This window comes from Coenobita brevimanus, chromosome 71 (assembly GCF_032717465.1).
Source record: "Coenobita brevimanus isolate Jiangsu-jjx chromosome 71, ASM3271746v2, whole genome shotgun sequence".
In the NCBI taxonomy this organism is placed as follows: domain Eukaryota; kingdom Metazoa; phylum Arthropoda; class Malacostraca; order Decapoda; family Coenobitidae; genus Coenobita; species Coenobita brevimanus.
In genome coordinates this window covers 33988924-34011992 of record NC_137024.1, presented here as the reverse complement: position 1 = coordinate 34011992, position 23069 = coordinate 33988924, and the positions used below count along the sequence as shown (strand labels likewise).

Genomic DNA, 23069 nt, shown 5'->3' with positions numbered 1-23069 from the left:
TAAATTTCTCCCGCCACAGTGCCACTCAGTCGCATAATTCACATTGGAAGGTGCTTTTTTCTTGCTGCATTTTCTGCCCTTGCTACTGCATTTTATCCTGCTCACGATGCCTAGGAAGCCTTCTGAGAACCCCAAGAAGCGGCGGCACCTCCCTCAGGCCACCAAGCTAGAAATCATCGAGAGGAAGAAGAAAAGGGAGAGGAAAATGGACATCGCCAAGGCCTACGACATGAATGAAGCCAACATGAGGACCATAATAAAAAACCAAGACAAGATCCTGGCAGCAGTGAAGGCTTATGGAGTGCTAGGACAGGCAGAAGCAGGACCTTCCATGGATGTGGATGAGGACAGTGATTCTGAGTGTGATTTTGAAGGATTTATGAGGGAGTTTGAGGAGGAGCAGCAGCCATTACCCGCTAGTGACGCCAGGAGCCATCCTCCGGGGACCCAGTACGACTACCTACAGCCTAGGATACCACCTTCCATTCCCAGCAAGCCCACCAACACAATCCTAAAAAGTTAGTTAACATTCACAGTACAGCACCATTTATTATATTTACAGTAGTACCAATATATGTAAAGGTATATGGTATGTATTTAGGGTGACTTCTCCTAGGGTTGCTGACATAATTCATTTTTCACCATAAGCTCTGTTGTTTGTCCAACATGTTTTTGGTCCAACACGGGACCTGTGCATGACAACATTACCGTGTTGGACGCGAGGGAACTGTATAAACTCTGAAGAAGAGACAGAAAAGAAAAAAAGGGAGGAGAAGTGATGATACCAGTGAAGAACAACATAAATGTAGATACCAGATTGCCACCACCGGCAGGGTAGGGCTGGTGGCACAGGGTCCTCCTGGTCGCCATCAAGCGACTGTGCCGGCAGCAACTGTTGCTATTTCCGGGAATGCTCGTCAGCGAAGAAGTGAAAGTGCGGCCTTATTCTTCACCAACATCCGCGGCCTTACCACAAATTTAAACTCAGTTCATTTCTTTCTTAAGTCCATATCCCCTTTGGCCCATTTCCTCACAGAACCACAAATCTTACCCGATACTGATATATCCCCATTTTGTTTTCCCAGTTACCATCTCCTTACAAACTTCCGTAACAAGGGCGACACCTGTTGTTATATCACATCCCAACATGCAGTTGACACTATTTAAAACTTCACTTCATCCAGTTTTCATTACTCACTATATAAACTAAATTCTCAAAATATTACCAAATATATCTGTGTAGTTTATCGCTCTCCCAGTGCTTCTTTGGAACCCAGTGTGTTTTATTCCATATCCACACAGCTGAGTAACCTTAACCTTGCCCTTAGCACTGAAATTGCCATTTTGGGCTGGGTTTACAATGGAAGAGTTGAGAGGTAAGATGGGACTGGAGTGTATTGGTGTTGTGATGAGGAGAGGTAGATTGAGGTGGTTTGGACATGTGGAGAGGATGGGGGATGATAATTGGGTGAGGAAGGTGAGAAGTGTTAATATTGGGGGTGGGGTTATGAGGGGTAGACCGAGAAAGACATGGGACGAGGTCATTAAGTGTGACCTTAGAGTTAAGGGACTGAACAGGGAGGCTGCAATGGATCGTGCAGCGTGGAGAGCCGCCATTAGGTGACCAAGGCCGACACATGCGAGCATGTTGGAGCCTTTAAAAACGAAACGATAAAGTTGAATGGTTATTGCATTCTGCCAGGACTGACGACACTGGTCTAGAGTGTGAACTGTTTCCAGAATCGTTTAATCTCACCCAGCTGGTAAAGCAACCAACCAGAATTCCTGATAACCCTGATCATAATGCCTATCTCTAGGATTTATTCTTGACAAATAATCCACATCAATACAGGATAGAGGTACTGTCACCACTTGGATCCTATGACCACAATCTCATCAAAGCCTCATTAGTTAACCCCCCAACACCTCCCCATTCTGAACCTGTCAGGGTGACCCGATGGCACTTTGATAGGGCAAACTGGGATGGATTTAGAAATTATCTTCCTGACATTCCATGGCAGTCATTCTTCTCTAGTGATCCCAATTCCACCCAGTCCCACATTTGCGACTTAATACTAGCTGGTATGGATTGATTCATACTAAGTCAACAGTTCACTAAAAGATCGAACTCTCCAAAATGGTTTGATGGCAACTGTGCCAGAGCAACAGCCCAAAAGTCATTAGCATATAACTCGTACTTAAAATAAAAAAACATCTGAATCACTCTCTCAATTTAAAATTGCTAGAAATCATGCAAAAGCATATTAAATCTAACTAAATCAAACTTTCTTCAAAAGCAAGCATCAAAACTACTTAACAACCCTAATGACAACAGAATATTCTGGTCAACTCTTAATTCTTTCAATAATAACTTTAACAAGTCATCTTCCAATCCCCCACTAAAATCTTCTGACAGCAACATTACAAATGACCCGCGTGGGAAAGTGGATATTTTTGCCAGTACATTTGCCAGAAACTCTACCATAGACAATACCAGCCAGAATGTCCCAGTACTAGAACTTGACTCTCCCAGAATTGCCCCACGTAAAATACAGACAAGATATGTAAAATCCATCCTAGACAATTTACCTACCAACAAAGCTCCAGGCCCAGATGGAATTCCGCCAATTGTTTTGAAAAATTGTTCCCCTGAACTTGCCTCTGTTCTAGCTAAATTATTCAGACTATGCATACATACTTCTTTATTCCCAAATTCATGGAAAGAAGTCAATATCCACCCAATTCCGAAGAAAGCAAGTTCCTCTGACCCCTCTGATTACAGACCAATAGCTGTCACATCTTCTCGTGGTAAGGTAATTGAAACTTTTATTAATAAGCACATTGTTAAACATCTTGAATCCAACACCTTAATTAGTGACAGACAATATGGTTCTCGCCATGAAAGATCCACCATTGACATACTCAATCTCCTGTCTCATACCATCTATCAATCAATTGATCTACATAGAGAAACGCATGCAGTAGTTCTTGATATTACTAAAGCTTTCAACAGAGTATGGCACCGTTCCCTGCTGTCCAAACTCCCTTGTTATGGACTAACGTCTTTTGTTCCTTTGATTTCTTCATATTTTAGTGACAGGAAAATAAGAGTAAAAGCAGATGATGTATGTTCCAATTTCCACTCAATTAACTCTGGCGTGCTGCAGGGATCAGTTCTGGCGCCAACCCTATTCCTGGTTCATATTAATGATCTCTTATCTATCACCCACAATCCCATCCACTCATCCGCAGATGGCTCAACACAACGTAGTTCATTCACGCTAAGACACCCATTTACAAAGTCTAATATCTCTACCTCTCATCTCAGTACAGCCATCTCCATAAATCAAGACCTAGCTACAATCAGTGAATGGGGACAAAACAACCTTGTCTCTTTTAACCCCTTAAACGCGGCCGTGAACAGTCGACCCCCCCCCCGAGTGGTGGGGTTGTATCGCGGTCTGAGTACCTGTAGGAAAATATTAGCCAAAAATCAGAGATTAACTCTAGAACATTATACTTGGTATGGCAGATAGTACTTACATTCAGCTTTCTCCAGAGACAGGTGTTGAGCCTTCGTGGACTACCCAAGGACTTGTGGAGACTTGCAAAGTTGGGTAACCAAATCTTCACTTTCACACCTCCAGCAACCCGGTTTCCCCTCTACCACAGCCTCATTCTGTCACAGTAAACTTTATACTACAACGTAAAGGTAGTTTGGAATCCGTATTTGTACAATAAGCACTGAAAATAAGGCTAAAATCAACGGAGCGTACGGCCGACGTGCACTGTGGCGGCGGTCTTCCCGTCACTCAACAAACATTTCCATTTTCACAGCTAAAAACATGTATACTACATTATTTTCAATCATATTACTTCCCAAAAGATCACCACGGCGCGCTTTTTATTCTGCCTTACGCCCGCCGCTTTATTCTTGTTCCTGTCGGCCGCTTGCACTGACTCGGAAGAACTAGAACTCGCCATAATGTCACTTTGAAAGCCTGCGGTAAACTGACGCTAAACAGGGGAAAACCGTGAGAAAAAAAGCTAGTGTTACAACTGGGGAAACAAGCGTTTCCTATTAGCATAAACTGTTTGTCAGAGGAGAGCGCAGATTTACAGTTCTGAGCACTCAGAGCGCTGCCATGTATCACAGCCAGGCTGGCCGGGCCGTGGTGGTGGGGGGGGAGAACGGGGGAAAAACGCGATACTTGGCAACAACGGAGGTCAGTAGTACAAAGGTAAAGTATGCTAATTGTAGCTAAAGGGTGGTGGTACTGATAGACAATACCAGCTGGAGCCTGCTTGCCCACGGTTATTCAAAATTTACTAGAATCGCAAATGCGACGATCCGCCATTATGTCCTTTTCGCCGAGCGTCGCAAACGCGATGATCCACGTTTAAAGGGTTAATGCTAGTAAAACTAAATATATACAATTTACTAATAGACAGATATTCCCAGATTTGTACATTACCTTCAGTGCTACTATTATTCTCACCTCCAAAAGTACTAAAATTCTTGGCATCTCACTTAACAATGCCCTCAGCTGGATCTCTCATGTCAGACCACTTGCTAAAACCGCCTCAAAGAAACTTGGATTATTGTACAGAGTCCGTAACTTCTTTGCTGATGAGCAGTTTGCTATAGTTTATAAAAGTCATGTACGCTCTCAGCTTGAATATTGCTCACCCTTGTGGAATGGATGTGGAGAGATTGCATTAAAACAACTTGATAAAATTCAGAACAAAGCTGTTAGAATTATTAACAACCCTGCCATTACAAATAAACTACCTCCCCTACAAGTAAGCAGGAATGTTGCCTCCCTTGCATTACAGTATTTTACAGATATTTTTTTGGCAAATGCTCAGACGAAATTGTGTCCATGGTACCACCTCTCCATGCTTTCCCTCTTGCTGCACGAGCTTCGGGCATTTGGTAGCGCTCATGACTGGAATGTCACTCAGCCATATTGCAGAACTTCTGCCTATCAGAATTCTTTCATTCCCAGAACAGCATCTCTCTGGAACTCGCTTCCCCAGAGTTGATTCCCTCCAAATTTCAACCCACAGCTGTTCAAGTCTAACAGTTACACATATTTTATGAACAGAGGACACCAGCAATCTGGTGTATGGATTATTTTTTTTATTCATTTGTTTTTCCTTCCTCCATTGTTAAAAAAAAAAAAAAAAATGGAAGAGGGTAGGGCTGGAATGATAAATATGAAATTAGAAACTGGAGAGAGTAGCAAGAGAGATATGGCAGTAGTATATGTTACCCCTAAGACAAGAACATGGAATGACGATAAAAACCAGATGTTGTCAGACGTGGTTAGTTACCTACAGAAAGTGAATGAGAAAAGCAACTATATAATTTTAATGGATGATTTTGATTGTAAAGAGGTGAACTGGGACGAATGGGACTCAGGAAGCATTCAAGATTCGTGGGGCACTAAATTGTTAAATATAGTCCCGTGCTGTTTATCATGGTACTTGAAGCCCTCTCTCGTGACTTTAGAAATGGACTCCCGTGGGAGATGTTCTATGCTGATGGCTTGGTATTGATTGCAGAGAACGAAAGGGAGGTGGAGGAAAGGTTTAGAAAGTGGAGAGATGGTATGGGGCACAAGGGCTTAAGGGTTAATGCGGATAAAACAAAAGTAATGATATCTAGGGTTGGTGGTGGTCTGTCAAAGACAAGGGAGAGTGGCCATGTGCAGTTTGCCACAAGGGCGTGGGAAGAAATTCTATCTTGTGTGGTGTTTGTGATAAATGAGTGCACAAGAGATGTAGTGGTATCAGAGGTAGACTGCGAGATAATGCTGATTTTATGTACACAGCGTGTCGGGGACAGCAGGTGGAGATTGTCAGGCGTGAAAGAAAAGAACTTGCTGGTGAATCTCTTGAGTGTGTGGAAGAGTTCTGTTATTTGGGAGACATGTTGTGTGCTGGAGGTGGGGCTGGAGCTAGCTCTGTGGCTAGGGTGGGAAGTGGTTGGAAGAAGTTTAGGGAGCTCTTGCCTCTTCTGACATTGAGAGGGCTCTCCCTACGTGCTAAAGGGGCTTTGTATGCAGCATGTGTTAGGAGTGTAATGCTGTAAAGTAGTGAGACCTAGGCAGTAAAGGAGGAGGATATTCACAGGCTCAGACGTACAGAAATGCCAATGATTAGGAGGATGCGTAGTGCGTCCCTCTGTCCAAGGTCTGGGGGGGCTGGGTTTACGATGGAAGAGTTGAGAGGTAGGATGGGACTGGAGTGTATTGGTGTTGTGATGAGGAGAGGTAGATTGAGATGGTTTGGACATGTAGAGAGGATGGGGGATGAGGAAGGTGAGAAGTGTTAATATTGGGGGTGGGGTTATGAGGGGTAGACCGAGAAAGACATGGGAAGAGGTCATTAAGTGTGACCTCAGGGTTATGGGACTGAACAGGGAGGCTGCAATGGATCGTGCAGCATGGAAAGCCGCCATTAGGTGACCAAGGCCGACGCATGCATGCATGTTGGAGCCTTTAAAAAGGAAACAAAACAATAGTAATGAATAATGTCATGATGCAGTGGCCCAAAGAAGAGACACGATTCAGAGGTGATGACACACCAGATTAGATTTACTGTTAACCAAAGAACCTGACATAACTGAATCTTGAAATATCTGTGCCCTAAAGGAAAAAGTGATCATGTGGTCAATGAGTTTCAGATGATAATAGGAAACGCGGTGCCAAGAGACGAGCTTTATAGGCAGGGATGATACAACTTTGGGAAAGCAAACTTTAACCCGTACAGCGTCGGCCGATTTGGCTTATATGTACACGCCCAGCGTCGGGACTATGGAAAAAAATTTTATTGGCTAGATGGGTCAGAAATGCTGAAAAAACATGAGTTTCATTCATGAAAACGTTCATTTTCAACTCGAAGATTGTTTTTTTTTCCTATGTCGGGCATTGCCGAAAATTACGTTTCCCCCCCCAAAGAGTTTTACAGCCCTTACGTAATTCGGTCGCGGCTAGTCAACAACGATTTTCGTAAGCCTTATCCATTTACTACACATGTCTAAGATACCAAAATACTTACAATAGACTAAACTATTCACAAAATATACATATCTTGATATATTATATATTGTAGGCATAAAAATGTAACATAAAATGCAGATGAAAGGTATAGAAATTAGAGAAAAGTTACTGTAACAGAAAAGTAAGGTATTTGGAAAAAAGGAATACTAATAAATAGGTAAAAAAAAAAAAAAACGAGTTTCACAGATCAAGTCACTCAAATCCACAAGGAAATACTTTTTTTTTTCGTATATAAGAATGCTTACTTTTCATTCCCATCCCGTAGACTTCAGAGATTTTACGTATATTTGGTGGGGGAAAATAAAAATGCAGTTATGACAATTCTAGGCTTACATTTTCGTATTCAATGCTTACATAAACAACCCCTGTTACTGTTGGTAAAGTTATTTCACCTTTCATCAGTTCTACTCGTTTGCCAGTACCACTAGATTCTGATGTTTCACTTTCGTTATTAGGAGGTAAATACTCATCCTCACTATCACTATCCACTAATGATGCATCGCTATCAGCATATACCACACTTTCACTCATCTTAGACGATACAGTATCGTCTAGAGCTTTGTCTATTTCTTCTTGGGAGAGACCGGAACGACGAGCTTGAGACATCTTGACAGCGTAAAAGCTCAACTCAGAGTGATGGCCTAGGTAGGCCAAGGAGGGGGTAAGGGAGGCCTGGAGGGGTCAGGTTGTACAGTGAGACAGTGGAATGAAACAATGGTGTTCATAGAAGGTCGCGTTCACACTGTCACGACATGTAAAGACTTACTACAAGTGCGCGAATATGAGGTGGTATATATACCACCGCGACGCTCTAGTCACTGGGAGCTCAGGTGGTATATATACCACCGCGACGCTGTACGGGTTAAAGGACTGAGAAAAATTTTTCAAAAATGCGGATTGAAGAAATTCAGAGGGACAAGAGAGATACAGAGGAAGTGGGATATCTTTCTTGACCCCCATAGTTCGGGAGTGGAAACATATGTGCCAGGAGTAAGGGGGAAAGAAAACATGAAAAAGGAGTGGTTTAATACGAGTATGATAGCAAAAAAAGAGAGGGGCATGGCGTGGAACAACTGGAAAAACAGAGGTAAAAACTGAACAAAGGAAGAATATAAAAGAACCAGAAATGAATATTCAAGATTATGAAGAGAAGAAGAAAGGAACTCTGAAAAAGGTATAACTGATAAATGTAAGGAAGAACCCAAATTGTTTTACAGATTTGTCAATCGCACACTAAAACAAAAGAAAGAAATCACCAAACGGAAAGTAGAAGGAGTGGTCTATAGAGATGTGGCAATGCAAACTGAAATAATGAACAAATGTTTCCAATCAGTTTTCACTAATGAGACGGAGTTTGTGGAAGGGCTGGGAGTGACTAGAAATGTAGTGATAAAAGATATAAAAGTGGAAGTGCAAGAAGTGTATAAATTACTGGAAACTTAAGATGTAAGAAAAGCCCCAGGACCAGATGGAATCTCAAATTGGGTACTGAAGGAATGCAGAAAACAAATGGTGGATAAGATTCACAAATTAATTATGTGTTCTCTGGAAGAGGGGAAAGTGCCTCAAGAATGGAAGAGGGCAAATGTGGTACCAATTTATAAGGGAGGAAACAAAGAAAAAACCCTGAATTATAGACCAGTGTCCCAAACCAGCATGGTCACAGAACTGTGTGAGAGAATCCTGAAAGATGGATGGATAAAATATCTGGAATAGATGAATATCTTGGCTGGAAGTCAGTTTGGATTCAGAAGTGGAAGGTCATGTGTTTCCAACTTGTTGAGCTTTTACTCATGAGCGACTGACATGCTACAGGAGAGAGATGGTTGGGTGGATTGTGTGTATTTAGATTTGGAGGCCTTTGACAAGGTACCCCATAGGAGACTAATGAGGAAATTAGAGCATACAGGAGGACTGAAGGGGAAACCTCCTGGAATGGATGAGAGACTTCTAGAGAGACAGACAACTGAGGACAGTAATAATGGACAGGATGTCTGGATGGAGGAAGTAACAAGTGGAGTCCCATAGGGCTCGGTGTCGACACCAGTAATGTTCCTGATTTACATAAATGATGTGGTAGATTGAGTGAACAGTTATGCAAGTCTGTTTGCTGATGATGGAAAGATCTTGAGAAAGGTAGAGGTTGAGCTGGACTGTAAAATGCTGCAGGAGGATCTGGACACGATACATGACTGGAGCCAGATGTGGGGAACGAATTTCAACGGAAAAAAATGTAAAATTCATGTATTGGAAATGAGTAAAAGTACCAGGAGACCATCACTGAATTATCTGATGGGTAATGAACCAATCACTAAAGTGATAGAAGAGAAAGATTTGGGAGTGCTGGTGCATGATAGTTTGTCATCTGAGAAACATTAACAAGACAGTTAGAGAGACGTATAAACTCTTGACTACCATAGGAGTAGCATCACATTACATGGATGAGGAGATGATGAAAAAATTGATGATGGCCATGATCCGCCCCAAATTAGAATATGCAGCAGTAGTGTGGTCCCCACACAAAGAGAAAGATATAAACAAGACAGAGAATACAAAGAACAGCAACCAAGATGGTCCCCAGTCTGGCAGATCTGTCGTACAGAGAGAGGCTGGAAAAGCTGGCTTTGCCTTCCTTAGAGGAAAGGAGAGAGAGGAGCGACATGATTGCAGTGTTCAGGACCATGATGGCAGTAGATAAAATTGACAGAGAAGATCGGTTTGTATGGGATAAGAGAGTAATATGAAGAAAAGGAATGAAACTGAAGAAGCTAAGCTGCTTGAAGGATATCAAGAAATATAGTTTTCCTTACAGATCCATGGACTTGTGGAACAGCCTGGACTAAGATATAGTCCAGTCTAAAAACTTAAAACGAGTTTAAAGCTAAATCTGACTTATTGAGAAACAGAGAAGGGACCCCATGAGCGTAGATCATTTCCTGTATATCACAATTAGGTAAATACAATTAGGTGTAACCTGATGTAGGAAACAAAATTTAACGCAAAAAAAAAATAAATAAATACTGAAAATGGGTAAAATTACCAAGGGACAGTCACTGAATTATCTGATGAGAAATGAGCCAATCACCAGTGGTGGGCAGCGCAAACGAAGAAGGAACTTGCGCGAGTGCAATGCGGAATCCACAGTTCACTTGCACAAGTGTGCAATGTGACACATATTTAGCTTGCGCAATGTCGCAAAGCGCAAGCGCAAACCATTTGCATATATTTGTGGGAATTACTGTAAAATATTGTGATATTTAAATAAAATAGCATACTTACTGTTATTTATTATTATTATTTTCTATCATTTGTAAGTTGCAGAAGTGCACAATCTAATATTTAGCTTGCACAATGTCACTAAGTGCTAGCGCAAACCATTTGCATATGTTTGTTTGAATTACTGTAAAATATTGAGATATTTAAATGAATTAGCATACTTACTTACTTTATTATTATTCTATCTGTCTATCTATTCCCAAACGCCTTAATCCCGTAAGGGGTGGCCACTGGCCACAAACAAGCAACAAATCGCCTCCATGTCACCCTATTCCCTGCCATTTCACTGCCCTGCTCCCAGCACACACACCCCTCTCTCATAAACTTCTCCACTCCATCCCTCCATCTCATCACTGACCTCCACCTCCCTGTCCCTCCCTCCACCTCAGTCACATACACTCTCCTCATTAATCTCTCACTCTCCATCCTCTCCATATGACCAAACCACCTCAGTGTGTTTCTCCTAATGTTTCCTATCACATCCACATCCATACCACAATGATCCTTCACTTCCTCATTTGTCAGTCTGCCTCTCCATATAACTCCACATACTCCTCTCAAATAACTCATATACATGTATTTCTACAGCTCTCTCTCTTGATTTCTGTCCCTCCAACAAGATCAAAGCTTCACTTCCATACATTAAAGCTGGTATCACAATAATGTCGTGTAGTAACTTTTTCACTCGTGGAAGTTCAATCAGAGCAGTAAGCGGGCTGTGAAGCAGAGGGATAGGGAAACAAAGACTGTGATGTTGCCAGTTTTACTTTTACCTGCATTTTCGCAAGACGCTGTATTTAACCCGCGGCGTCCCGTTGACGTGAATTAACGTCCACACGTTTTGTCACTGCCAATCCCATTGATGTACATAAATGCGAATCAATTGCAAGGTCCCTAATTTGCACAATTTTCAATTTTCGCTCGTGATTTTTCGTACATATACACGGGACACCTTCCTCTACAAGATGCCAGGCAGGGACAATGCCTTACCCAGCATGACCTCCCCCCCCCCCTGCATGCCATTGTCTCAGCAATTCACCTGTTATCAGTGACCAGGCCAGTAAAGCCATGTCATGCCACGGTATGAAATTCAGGACCAGAGTGATTCCCCAACCAATGACAATGTGTAGGACAAGCTTTACATAGCATTAGAGGAAGAAACAGTCAGAAATGATGATCAGGTAATGTGGCAAAAAAAGGTCAGGTATGGTGATGAGTTAGTGAGTGAAACAATGCTTATAATGCCTATATTACTGTTTGAAAACCAGTATACTCTCGTACTACATGTAAATTCGTGCCAAGTAAATAAATAAATACCGTTTATGAGTGGTGTGAAATAGTCACCCTCCCACAGAACTCATTTTCTTTGGTGCCAGCCTGTTAGAAAACCCAGTAAGGTAAAGAGGTACTGGTACCTGGATCGAGTATTTTAAACCTCAGGTGAGCGATTTCTCTATGAATTTTCGATGTTTCTCATCAAAAGCGGAGGTTTGGGCAAAAAAAAATATTTTCCAAAAATGGTCGGGATTGGGGGGAATCAGTGGTAGAAAAGTGGTCAGGATGGGGAGGGTTAATAATTCAATATAGATATACAATAGCATGTGTAATTCCTTATAAAAATAATTAAAACGTATTATTTAAATCAAATATCCACAGCCTAATAAATTATTAAGCTGTGGATATTTGATTTAAATAATATGTTTTAATGACTTTTGTATGGAAATGCATATGCTACTCTTAATAATGTATTTTTAATTTATTATTACTTACTAATAATAATAATAATTTAAAAAATATTAAAATGCATTATCTCTGTTGAAGCATTTTAAGAAATGCCACTATCCTCCATCCCTCAGGCCTCCCCCCAGCAATCCAGAACCCTCGTGACCCGCCCGAGCCTCCCCCATCCTTTGTCCAGTCACACGGGAAGCTCCCAAGACCACGTGTCCCACAGGTGCACACCTGCCTTTTCATGTGTGAAAGTGCAATACTGAGCATTGTCTCAAGTGGTGCGCAATGCGCAAACGATATTCACCGGAGCGCAATGGTGAGCAGTTGCGCTTTGCGCAAGTGTTTGCACCTGCCCAGCACTGCCAATCACAACAGCAAGAGAAGACAGGGACTTAGGAGAGCTGGTCCATGAGAACTGTCTCCCGAAAAACACATTAACAAGATAGTTAGGGAGACGTACAATCTCTTGACTAACATAAGAGTAGCATTTCATTACACAGATAAGGAGATGATGAAAAAACTGATAGTGGCCATGATCCAATCCAGGGTGGAATATGCGGTAGAAGTGTTGTCCCCACACAAAAAGAAAGATACAAACAAGATCGAGAGAATACAAAGAACAGCACAAAAAATGGTCCCCAGCATGGCTGATCTGTCATACAGGGAAAGGCTGAAAAAGCTAGATCTGCCTTCCTTAGAAGAAAGGAGAGAGAAGGGCAACATGATTGCAGTGTTCAGGGCCATGATGGAAGTAGAAAAAAATTGAGAGAGAAGATCTGTTTGTATGGGATGAGATAGTAACAAGAGAACACAGAGTGAAACTGAAAAAGCCAAGCTGTTTGAAGGATATCAAGAAATACAGTTTTCCATATAGATGCACAGACCTGTGGAATAGCTTGGACAAAGAGACACTCCAGTCTAAAAACTTAAACGAGTTCAAAGCAAAATTTAACTTCTTGAGAAACGGAGACGGGACCCCATGAATGTAGCTCATTTCCTGTATATCACAACTAGGTAAACTAGGTAAATAAACACACACACACACACACACACACGCTCTTGAGCGGATGATATATGAAATTGTGTTTTTGTCCAGAAAATTATTGCAAGATGTAAATTCCACCAGTCAAACAGTGGGAGTGTGGTAAGTTCAGCTGTCTGCAACTGTACATCACAGTCAGCGCCAGGTCCTCTATCACTTTAAGTTGTAGTTTATAGGTCAATGAACATAAATACGGTACCTATCATACAAATATCTGTTACAAGGTATACTGTAAGCTAGATGCACCAGTTGCAAGATGACATTTTTTATTAACTCATCGGCACACGAAGATGCAATTCGAGTCCTTTGGGTTATTCCTGAGCAGAGACACAAATTACGCCCCAAAGCAGAAAAAAATCTGCCCCAAAAATAAGTTTTCGGCTGATTCATGTCAAATTTTAGTGCATCCTAGCAGGCCACTCTAGTGTCCAAAGTCATTACTTGGCAACCCTGGCGACCCAGGCATGGGGCAGAATGAATCAGTATTCCACAGTATCTCACCACCAGCCAGGTGGAAGGGTAGCGCTCCATTCCTCATCCCTTTAACCTGTGGATTCCGCAATTACCTTTTTTATCCCATCCTGTGGTGCGCAAAAAATTAAGATTTTTTTTTTTAAATAAACTTGAAGACAAACAGCCAGGGCATCATCTAGTAAAAAAAATAAAATAATAATAAAAAAAAAAATAATAATAATAATAATAATAATCCCTTTCTCTCCATCTTTGCTTAGGGCCATAAGCAAGTTTCTGTTGGAGGAAAAAAAAAAAAAAAAAAAAAAAAAAAAAAAAAAATGTTTATTATAAGCTTGAAGATAAACACCCAGGGCATCATCTGGTGAAAAGAAAAAAAATCTCTCTCTCTCTCCATCCTTGCATACAGCCATGCGTAAGTTTCCGAAGGGGTCGAGTAGTAAACGGTGATGCACGGCCAGCACAACCAGAGCTGTGGCTCGCAACACGATGCTACCCAGCCTGAGCAGTGGCTCGCAACCCATTGGTTAAACTTCCTCTATTTTCCCCATCCCGCCTGAGGCAGAAGCCATAACTGAATTATCCTTATTGTATAGTGCTTGTGAATATATTGTGAAGTGATTGTGTCTATGGAACATACATATATTTTCGTAAGGCATTGGGGCCCGTTATCAGCCATTAGGAAGGAGTCGTGTTTGATACTGCAGGGGGTTGCCATTCTGCTTCACCCTGTCCCAGGCATTATGTACTCCACAGAGGTATGCCACAGTCGGGAAGGGAACAGGAGTCACGTTCACCATAGAGGTACACCATAGTCAGGAAGGGAATATAGAGGAGATTGGAATGGAATCATTGTGATAGTGATATATGGTGTTCGGTTTAGAATGAAATACATATACAGTATATAATGCAATGAGTGTTCGTATAGAAATATGTTGTGTGCATTGCCCAAGTTAGTGCCAACATAGTGGAAGGATGAGAGATGTCAAATATGCCACACAGCCACATACACTCGACCCTAAATTTGGTGGACCCCATATCCCGGATTTCAGATTTCCCGGACACGGGCTGAGGCCAGACACCGGATTTCAGATTTCCCGGACACAGGCTGAGGCCAGACAGTATTATCAAATGCCCGTACAAGTCCGGGATTCCCAACAAAAGTTCGGCAATTATTCTCTCATATAAAACTATAAGCAGTCTGCTGCATAACACAGTATAATTTTGGCAAGGTTTTGACTCAATAAAGGCCATTTGTAACACACACAAGAAATTATTATCATACATGAAATGCATATTGGCCACCAAACTGCTTCAGCCACTCATGGCAATATACCATTTGCCTCTTACCTTTCTCAAATGCCACTATAAATAGATTATTGTATAACACAATAAAGTTTTAGGAAGGCTTGGACACAATAATATTCATAGGTAATAAAAAAATTAAAAATTCTTACAGACAAAGTCAATGGGATCCATTCCTACTCACTTAGCCCATCTAACTTGGTGTGACTAAATACCGAATCGCACTTTTCACTGGAAAATATTTTAAATTTTTTTGCCACAGTGGTTTATACTCACTTAATTATCTGAAATCTACTTTAAAAATTTTACTTACCGGTAACCCTTTAAACGTGGATTGTCGCAAAAGCGACGATCTCCAAAAAGGACATTACGGCGGATCGTCGCGTTTGCGATTCGAGTTAATTTTGAATAAACGCGGGCAAGGATGTTCCAGCTGGTATTGTCTATCAGTACCGCCACCCTTTAGCAACAATTAGCATACTTGACCTTTGTACTACTGACCTCCGTTGTTGCCAAATATCGCGTTTTTTTCCCCCCTCCCCCCCCACCACGGCCCGGCCAGCCTGGCTGTGATATATGGCTGCGCACTGACTGCTCAGAACTGTAAATCTGCGCTCTCCTCTGACAAGCAGTTTATGCTAATAGGAAATGCTTGTTTCCCCAGTTGTCACACTAGCTTTTTTTCGCGCGGTTTTCCCCTGTTTAGCGTCAGTTTACCACAGGCTTTCAAAGTGACATTATGGCGAGTTCTAGCTCTTCCGAGTCAGTGAGCGGCCGACAGGAACGAGAATAAAGTGACAGGCGTAAGGCAGAATAAAAGCACGCCGCGGTGGTCTTTTGGGAAGTACTATGATTGAAAATAATGTTGTATATGTGTTTTTAGCTGTGGAAATGGAAATGTTTGTTGAGTGACGGGAAGACCGCCGCCGCGCTGCATGTCGGCCGTACGCTTCGTTGATTTTAGCCTTATTTTCAGTGCTTATTGTACAAATATGGATTCCAAACTACCTGTACGTTGTAGTATAAAGTTTACTGTGACAGAATGAGGCTGTGGTAGAGGGGAAACCGGGTTGCTGGAGGTGTGAAAGTGAAGATTTTATTACCCAACTTTGCAAGTCTCCACAAGTTCTTGGATAGTCCACGAAGGCTCAACATCTGTCTCTGGAGAAAGCTGAATGTAAGTACAGTAATCCCGCATATTTCGCGGTAGTTACGTTCTTGTAACCCCCGCGAAAAGTCAATTCCGCGAATACTCTATTAACAATTGAAAACTTGCACTTGTGTCCACCATGCTGCCCATCACACAGTCCATGTCCATACTGATTGCGAGACAATTCGCCGTCAGACAATTCCCCGTCAAAACATGGAAGATTCCCCTTCAGAACAATTCGCACCCTGGACGATTCCCCGCCATTCTATAAATATACTAATCAATACTTTCATCAATATACTTATTATTAATTAATCAATACTTTAATAACTATATTTCAGGGGGATCCAGCAAAGTCTATGTTCAGTAGCGTAGGTTCTGGATATTATTTATTAGTTGCACCTTTAGTCAATAATTAACTTGTTTCTTCCTCGCTGTAGTCGCCTTTGAATTATATTCTAGCGTCACCCATAGCTATCTTCATTAATGAAGGCGAATTGTTTTGTGTTTGTTGTGACTGCGAATTGTCCCGAAACCTCCATACTCATCCCGAAATACCTTCTTATAAGATTGAAAGCACATACTCCATTATGAAGGAAAAACGTAAACACCATACTGTAATACACAATTATCTACACATTTATTAACAAAACAGTACAAAATAAAAAGATGCATTAACTGGTGATAGCAAACACTCGCAAGGTCGTTTCTTAGCTTGTCCAGTAACACAATTTTCTCTGCTAAGGTCATAACTTGATCGTTTTGTCACTTTGGAGTTCTTACTAATTGTATTATTAGCCTTTGGTGAGGCTGGCTTACGTCCTGGGGCCATGTGGAAAGCAAGTGGGAGGCAAGAGGCTCATATCATAGTGTGGTTACAACCACAACAGCCACTTAAGGCAGTCAGGCGTGGACTGAAGAATGCGGGGCAGAGAGCAGTGTTGCCATATCAAAACAACGAAATTATGCTAGGGCAATGAAAAAATTATGCTAGAATGAGCATATTTGTTCCAAGTAAAAAATGAATTATGCTAACTTGAAGCTAAATGATAAAATTCTATACATATTCGTGCAACATATTAATTATGTATTGTTTACTATGAAAATATTAAAATGAACCTACATACAGTAAGAGGATAAATATCGGTATCTACCCATACTGCTTTTTCCCACGAAACTTAAGTTTTTCTGATGGATTTTGATGTGATTCGTTCGATTTTGAGCATCATTTCCGTCGGAAATAACCAGATTTTGAGATATGACCCCCCCCCATCCCCGTGAAATAATGAGTGATCTTTGGGGAATCGGGGGTTATAGGGAGGGGGGGAAACACAGAAAATGGTCATTTCCGACTGAAATGAAGCTGAAAATCGAATGAATCATACCAAAATCCATCGGAAAAACCTAGGTTTCATGGGTAAAGTACAAAGCTCAAACTTATCCTAACCTAACCGAACCAAACCGAACCTAACCTAAAACCTAACCTAACCTAATCCAACCTAACCTAACCTAACCTAATCCAACCCAACCAAGCCCAAACTGAAAGTAACCAACTATTCAAACATCTTCTTACCTTATTCGTCTCTCTCTCTCTCTCTCTCTCTCTCTCTCTCTCTCTCTCTCTCTCTCTGATTTGTAGCTTTTATAAAATTATTCTAAAAATATTCCATTCCATTCTAAATTATGCTAGAATGATTCTAAAACTTCTAATATGCTAAAAAATATTCCAGACTCGAAAATTTGATCAAAATTATGCTAGATATGGTAACACTGGCAGAGGGGCCACGGGAAAGGGACAGAGGGTGGCGTGAGTTTACCGCGCTACAATTGGAAGCTGTGGGAATTTCAAATTTTTTTTTTTTCTGTATATTCAAGGATATTTTTGTTGAACCTATTAATGCTAAGAAAATCCGCGAGAGGGCAAAACCGTAGACAAAAAATCCGCAAAAAATGCGGGATTACTGTACTACCTGCCACACCAAGTATAATGTTCTAGGGTTAATCTCTGATTTTTGGCGAATATTTTCCTACAGGTACTCAGACCGCGATCCAACCCCGCCACCCGCGGGGGGGATCGGCTGTCCATGGCCGCGTTTTAGGGGTTAATACTGTATAACTTATTTAAAAGTTAGGTTTCAGAGCTAAAATGCATGAATGTTAGCAGATATTTCCCCTTCAGATCGTCAGTGTTTATATCTCGGTCAGCTGATAATTAAGAGGTTGGCCAATGTCAGCAGATATTTTCCCTTCAGATCGTCACCACACCTTGACAGACTTCAATTTTGCATAAATACTTATTTTGAGTACAAAGAAAATGTATCTGCATTGTAAATCATATTTAACCAAAACAGAAGTCTGTCAAGGTGAGTTGTTAGGCTAGAGGCAAAACACATCTGCTAACTTTAAGAAGTTTTCACTCTGAATCCTGATTTTCTATTAATAATTAAATTCAGCACAAACTTCTGACTGAATTTTAAAAAATTCGGTGTGCAAACCTATATAGGGATAAAGATTAAAATATTTTCCAATTAAAATTGCCAATTCTGTCAAAGAACGAGATCACATTCTATGATTGTATCTCGACCAGCTGATTAGTGGTTGACCTTTTTTTTTTTTTTGAGGAAGAAGGAACCAAAGGCAATGAGCCTGCAATACTGTTCCCTCCAAGAAAAAAACAAGACAAGAGAGAGCCAAATTCAAGATCCATTCATTTCGAGATGCCTGACACACTGCGTTTGAAAGACTGGAGATCATAGGAAGCAGGAAATACAGACAGAGGGAGACAGTTCCAGAGTTGACCTGTTCCATAAATGAAGGACTGGGAGTAACGGTTGACTCTTGCATTAGAGAGTTGGACAGAAAAGGGGTGAGAGTTTGCTGCTAGACGGGTGCTACGCGCCCGTTGTAGAAGTGGAGGAATGTATGCAGACAGTTCAGAGGAACAGTGACCATTGAAGTAGCGATAGAAAAGAGATAAAGATGCAACACTGCTGCGAAGAGACAGCGGTTCAAGGGAGTCAGTAAGAGGGGGAGTGTTAATGAGACGAAAAGCCTCTGACTCCACCCTATTGAGAAGAGCTGTATAAGCAGATATTTCCCCTTCAGTTCGTCAGCACACCTTGACAGACTTCTATTTTGCATAAATATTTATTTTGTATACAAAACAAATGTATCTGCATTGTAAATCGATATTTATTACAAAACAAAAGTCTGTCAAGGCGAGTTGTTAGGTTAGAGGCAAAACGCTTCTGCTAACTTTAAGAAATTTTCGCTCTGAATCCTGATTTTCTCTTAATAATTAAATTGAGCGAAAATTTTTGACTGAATTTCAAATAATTAGGAGTGCAAACCTATATGGTGATAAAGATTAAAATATTTTCCAATTAAAATTGCCGATTCGCTCCAAGATTGTGTGTTTGTATCTCAGTCAGCTGATTAGTGGTAGCCTGACCTTGTGATACTCCATTCCTTGCTCATTTTCCTTTTTTTCCTCAGTTTTCTGATCTTCTATCATACCATCCACATTCTCGTCAACAAGTCTAAACAATCATTCTTAGGATTGTAGCTAGCAAAATACAGTTATTGTGTCAGTTATTATTATTGTTATTTCATCAGTGTTATCATTTTATGTACTGTGTATGTTAGTTATGTTGGTACAGGTAGCTCACATTCCAGGATGCTCTAGATTATCGGATAATTGCCGGACAATATTGGAGAATTCGGACAAAGTATCGTAATAGTCCAGGGAATGGCATATGGGGCCAGACTTCTGCCATTCCCGGACTGGTCTACCCCCCTTTTAGTCCGGCAAATCAAGGGTCAAGTGTACTTGAATGAAATGTATTACACCGTTTTCAGACAGTGACAGGTTATGTGTAGTTTTGAGTGAAATACAGTACATGCTCAATTTAACAGACTAATTCAACCAAGCACAGTTCCGTTAGATCAGGGTTTCTGCTAAATACAGAGAATAATATAAAAATAGCCTATAAGTACACCTCTGCAAACAGATTTCAAATTACTGTCAATTAACACATGAAATACTTTAAGCACTTTGGCTTACCTTCACAAATACGGGTTCTGCAGTTATTGCAGAAATATGCCTGACACAGGTAGCCATACCTGATGGTCTGTATGACCCCCCAAACCTGTTTCAGGCCTGGGGGGGTTTATTCACTGTCTGAGTCACCCTCCATCAGCACTACAGGTGGCTGAAGGGTGACAGAGGGGGTTGGGGAGTGACAGGGATGGCTATGGGGATGGGGATGGGGATGGAGATGGTGTTGTCCCAGAGGTGGAGGGGACATCAGAGAAGGAGGCTGTGGAGGGTAGAGATATGTCTGAGGTGGCACTGAGGTGGCCAGCATTAATTGAGTGGAAATTGGAACATACATCATCTACTTTTACTCTTATTTTCCTGTCACTAATATATGAAGAAATCAATGGAACAAAAGACGTTAGGCCATAACAAGGGACTTTGGACAGCAGGGAACCGTGCCATACTCTGCTGAAAGCTTTAAAAATATCAAGAGCTACTGCATGAGCTTCTCCATGTAGATCAATTGATTGATGGATGGTATGAGTTAGGATATTGAGTATGTCAATGGTGGATCTTTCGTGACAAAAACCATATTGTCTGTTACTAATTAAGTTGTTGGATTCAAAATGTTTAACAATGTGCTTATTAATTAAAGTTTCAAATACCTTACCAAGAGAAGATGTGACAGCTACTGGTCTGTAATCTGAGGGGTCAGAGGAACTTCCTTTCTTCGGAATTGGGTGGATATTGGCTTCTTTCCACGAATTTGGGAATAAAGAAGTATGTATGGATAGTCTGAACAGTTTAGCTAAAACAGAGGCAAGTTCAAGGGAACAATTTTTCAAAACAATTGACGGGATTCCATCTGGGCCTGGAGCTTTGTTGGTAGGTAAATTGTCTAGGATGGATTTTACGTATCTTGTCTGTATTTTAAGTGGGGCAATTTCGGGAGAGTCAAGTTCTAGTACTGGGACATTCTGGCTGGTATCGTCTATGGTAGAGTTTCTGGCAAATGTACTGGCAAAAATATCTGCTTTCCCACGCGGGTCATTTGTAATGTTGCCATCTGAAGATTTTAGTGGGGGAATGGAAGATGACTTGTTAAAGTTATCATTGAAAGAATTAAGAGTTGACCAGAATATTCTGTTGTCATTAGGGTTGTTAAGTAGTTTTGATGCTTGCTTTTGAAGAAAGTCTGATTTAGCTAGATTTAATACAGCTTTTGCATGATTTCTAGCAATTTTAAATTGAAAGAGTGATTCAGATGTTTTTAATTTTAAGTAAGAGTTATATGCTAATGACTTTTGGGCTGTTGCTCTGGGACAGTTGCCATCAAACCATTTTGGAGAGTTCAATCTATTAAAGAACTGTTGACTTGGTATGAATAAATCCATACCAGCTAGTATTAAGTCACAAATGTGGGACTGGGTGGAATTGGGATCACTAGAGAAGAAAGACTGCCATGGAATGTCAGCAAGATAATTTCTAAATCCATCCCAGTTTGCCCTTTCAGTGTCATCGGGTCACCCTGGCAGGTTCAGAACAGGGAGGTGTTGGGGGGTTAACTAATGAGGCTTTGATGAGATTGTGGTCAGAGGATCCAAGTGGTGATAGTACCTCTATCCTGTATTGATTTGGATTATTTGTCAAGAATAAATCCAAGAGATGGGCATCATGATCAGGTTTATCAGGTATTCTGGTTGGTTGCTTTACCAGCTGGATGAGATTAAACGATTCTGCAAACAGCCCGCACTCTAGGCCAGCGTCGTCAGTCCTGGCAGAATGCGATAACCATTGAACATTACAGTATGCATGTTAAAATCACCCAAAATGGTTATTTCGGTGATGAAAAGTTTTTCCAGTTCATTCACACTTTCCACTAATTTATTAAATGCATCGTGTGTGTGTGTGTGTGTGTGTGTGTGTGTGTATAGTGATACATGAAAGATGTAATATAGGGTAGGCATGGAAATCCTCCTTTTTAATGATCTTGTAAAAAATCAGCTCAAAGGATGGTGTAAAATTTATCTTTAAACTGGCATTTTATTGCACTCTCCAAGTCAAATGCACAAGTACTTTCCTCTTTAGAGGAAAGATCTCTGCTGCATAAAGTGGCATCAAGGGTGAACTTACATTGCTGTGTACTGATGTACTGCATTAGCCCTGTTGCCCTCATACACTTTTTATATGCCCAAGAGTATAGCAAGTTAAGGCACTCCACCCGACGTGGCCCATGAGGGTCAAATTCCAAGTGGTGGTTGGGGTTTACTGCTCATGTCATAGTGATATAAGGCAAGCAACTGGTCCCTCTTGCCTTCAGTGTGTGGAGTGAGTAGACTAGCCTTGAACCCCTATGCTCCTGATAGGGTAATGCAACTAATGCTGGACTGACTAATGGATGGACAGACGTTATTCCACTGTCAGGCTGATTCTAATGAGGAAAGGATTGTGGGATGACTTAAGCCCCACCACAGTAACTGTGAGCACTGTATCTTACCTTTATTATGACTTTCAGGTGATGACCCTGTTCATGTCAGTGCTGCAAATCAAGATGAAAAACAATGACCAAAGCAAGATACTTCCAAAGGTATCCTGATTTTAAACTTTCAGACTGAAAAGGAGAGTTGAGAAGAAGGATAGGACTGGAATGTACTTGTGATGAGGATGGGTAAACTGAGATGGTTTAGGCATGTTGAGAGGATGGAGAATGACAATTTAGTGCAGAAGGTGAGATGCGTGAATGTCGGGGATAGGGATGAGAGAGACCAAAAAAGACCTGGGATGAAGTCACAGAGCAGCATCAGGGATAAGGAACTGCATATGAAGGGTGCCAGAGATCTACTAGAGTGGAGAGCTGCCATTAGGTGACCAAGACTAAAGAATGCAAGCATGTTGGAGCCTTTAAAAATGATATAAAGGAAATCAAAGGCCATCTACATCATATGCCTGACAGTGAACTATACATCAAATTTCAATAAGCACTCATGA

General features: G+C 41.2%; 1 protein-coding gene across 5 annotated transcripts in view; it reads right to left on the bottom strand.

Annotated features, from left to right (window-relative positions):
• Positions 1–23069, bottom strand: part of E(z) (histone-lysine N-methyltransferase E(z)) — a 347474-nt gene that overhangs the window by 207872 nt on the left and 116533 nt on the right. The gene's annotated exons all lie outside the window — the stretch shown is intronic.